Genomic DNA, 3,310 nt, shown 5'->3' on the forward strand with positions numbered 1-3,310 from the left:
GCTCCCTCAACTCACTAGACATATTGCACAACCAAGTTTATTGTTAAGTTCCTTGCGTAGCCAACCCTAGCCTATCATATCACTCCCACAAGCCTCTTATCCATTCCCTTCCATCATACTCCTGCATGAGAGTCCCTTCCTAGACTTGATGAAAACTTATCTCTTTCATCTCAATTTATCATTTTACGAAAGACGGCTAAGCCGGGGCAGAGCAAAAATGCTACTCCAATCTATCCCCTTAGACATTTTTATGTCAATATTGGACATATCAGCTATCTCACCTATGGAGTGAGTAAACAAAATAGTCTCGACACCGGATAAGGCTCTTCAGGTCTAATCTCTGGTAGCCACATGCCAATCCTGCTTGGAAAGCATGCCACATTGTCAACGAAACCACTTCGAGTCAAGATAGGGACTAAATACAGCCAGTTGTGAAATTTAGGTGCAACTTACCTCATTTTAAAGTTGAGTTACCAAAACAACACTATTTCTTCTTCTTTTTTCAGTTGTTGATTGTTTTCGATAAGTTGAGTGAAAAGAAAATGAACTTTTCTTAATAAATCCGGCATGCACTGTTCCGATCCTGTCCGAGGAAGAATTAGAAGACGTGCCGGTGATTCGTTCGGAGCTTAAGGCTGGTTGTAATGCTAATATCATAGATAGTATCATGTATGCCAACTAGGCAAGTTTGATGAGGTGTCATAAAATTAAATGAAGAAAAAAATGGTTGAGTATCATATCATGATACCATATCATAATAAATGTTATGCTTATATGTGTCATGCATGACAATAAATAAAATACTACATGATACCAATATACTCCTCATTAGGGACACAGTATCATACACTAGTATCATATGCATGATACTTCCCATTACAACCAGCCTAATGTTTCGCTTACGCACGACAAGGAGCTCCATGATTAAATCGACTCTTGGTTTCCGTATCATGGGGAGTTCTCGAAAGACCTCGTTAGAATAAAGAAGATCGACGTGGGTAGAAGGTAACGTAAATTTGTGCACATGCAGACGACTATGTATGCAGCTCCATATGCACAACTCCATTGTCAACTGTGCATGATGGTGGCTTCATGCGAAGGAAGGTTCCTCGGTCACAAGATAATCTCTCCTCCATGTTTAGCAGGTACGGTGTACTACGTAAGACCCGGTACCTCCAATAAACAACAGGCTCTGTGGTGGCCGCTTCTCCGGCACACCAGCACGTTGCTTGACATTTTGGCTACACGCAACGTGGTTGCGTGGGACCGAAGCTCTGCGGTGGCCGCTTCTCCGGCGCACCAACACTCATCGCGGCGTTCGGCTGCTCGTTCCGGCCGGCCAGCCAGCATTCCCGTATCATGGACGACGGGATGGAATCGATGGATCCAGACTAAGGAATGGGCGAAGGGAAGTCGTTTCTCCCCGTGCCAAGCAAGAAAGGCAAGCACAAAGCTCCCGGGCCATCGTTCGCTGCGTGACATTGTACTAGTGCCGCGCGAGGTTAGGTGGTGTTTGTTTACAGGGACTTTTTTGTGTAGGGACTACAAAAAATCTCTCTTAAAGACTTTTTTTTATCAAACGGAACGGACTTTTTAGGGACGGAACTAGACATTTGAGACTAAATGAAGAAAACTCTCAAGGAGAGTCTTTTTGTGACTTTTTTGAACTTTTCCAACAATGCCCCTTCATGCATCCATTGGCCCGCCACCCCATGGTTTTGTTTCATTGTTATTTTTCTATATATTAGGGGCAACATGGTCATTTAATAACCTCTAGGAAGGGACTAGGGACTTTTCAGTCTCTGGAAACAAATAGGGAGGGACTTTTTAGGGACTAGAGACTTTTTAGTTGGGACTAGAAAAAGTCCTAAGACTAGAAAACCAAACACCACCTTAGACGCGATCATGAAAACAAACAATAGATTTTGCTCCTCCTCCCCCCGCGTCGTCTCAGGGAGGCGACTCGGGCGGGCAACCCCAGCTGCTGCCGCCAAACCCCCTCCTCGCCGCCGGCATACGCCGCCGGGCAAAGCCCTCCGGCGGCTGGCGGCGGCGGGATCTGGCCTCTCTTGCCCGTTCCAGCGCGGATCTGGCAGTCGCTGGGCTGTGTGCTTCCCGCTCAGCGACTGTGCCCCGGTGGCGCGGTGCTGGCCTTGTGCGGGACCTGCTGCAGCCTGGACGTCTCGGTGGTGCGTGCACAGAGGTTTTGGTGGCTCCCCGTCGGCGCAGTCGGAGGCGTCACGGACGTCCTGCGTCCCTCGGCTGCGGGGATGGTCCAGCGTCGGGGCCTCTGTGCGGCGCAGGCGGTGGTCCCAGGCGGTGTTGCTCCCCCGGGCTTGCCCCGATCTGTCTCCGCCTGGGTGTGCTGCGGCATGCGCGGCTGGTTCTGGGCGGTTCCATCTCAGATCCGCTGGGGGCATCCCTTTCCTGCACCTGCTGTAGCTCGGCTCCCCCTCTCGCTTGCATGTGTACGGCGTGGGTGCCTTGGAGCTTCCCGTTCTGGTGTTGGCCGGCGTGGTGCCGGGCGATGCTGTTGGTCACTACTTCTCCCGTCTATCGACCTGTTGCGGTTGCGCAGGTCGGCAGGTCTTTGGCGTGCAGATGGCATTCATGGATGCGGCTTGCTCCCCACGCGGGGTGCGGCCGTGGGTGGTGAGGAGATCCCCTTGTCCTGCTCTCAGCTTCGGTGGGCGCTTGTCTGTCGGGGTGGCGAGCTCCATGGCTTTGCAGTGGCGGTCATGGATGCGGCTTCCTCCCACCCGGGAGGGCCGTGGCTTGTGGGGGTGGCTGTCTCTCTCTTTCAGGCGGGACTTCTTCGTCGTCAGTGTTCTTGTTGTTCGTTCTCGGAGTGCCCCCTCGTGTGTCTCTGCTTGGCGGTGCCCAGCGTCCTCGCCGGTGGCGCACAGGTGCCGTGGCGCTGTCTGGCCTCGCATGACCTTTTGAATGTACCCCATGGCACAGGTGGTGTCGCGGCGTTGTGCAGTCTCGGATGCGCGGCGCCTTTCGATTGCGTCGACGGTGCAGTGTCCTGGTTTGGTTTGCTTGGCGATGCCCTTCGACTCCGCCGGTGGCACATAGGCGTCGTGGCGCTGTCTCGGCCTCGTGCGACCTTTCGATTGTACCCCACGACACAGGTGGTGTCGCGGCGCTGTGCTGTCTCGGATGCGTGGAGCTTTTGATTACGTCGACGGTGCAGTGTCATGGCATGGTTTCGGCTGGCCAATGCCGTTCGATTACACTGGTTGTGCTTTTGGTTTTGTTGTGTTGTGTTTTCCCTCTTTGTTTCTCTCTGTCATATGTGATGTCGGTG

This window comes from Triticum dicoccoides, chromosome 6A, assembly GCF_002162155.2.
Source record: "Triticum dicoccoides isolate Atlit2015 ecotype Zavitan chromosome 6A, WEW_v2.0, whole genome shotgun sequence".
Lineage (NCBI taxonomy): Eukaryota > Viridiplantae > Streptophyta > Magnoliopsida > Poales > Poaceae > Triticum > Triticum dicoccoides.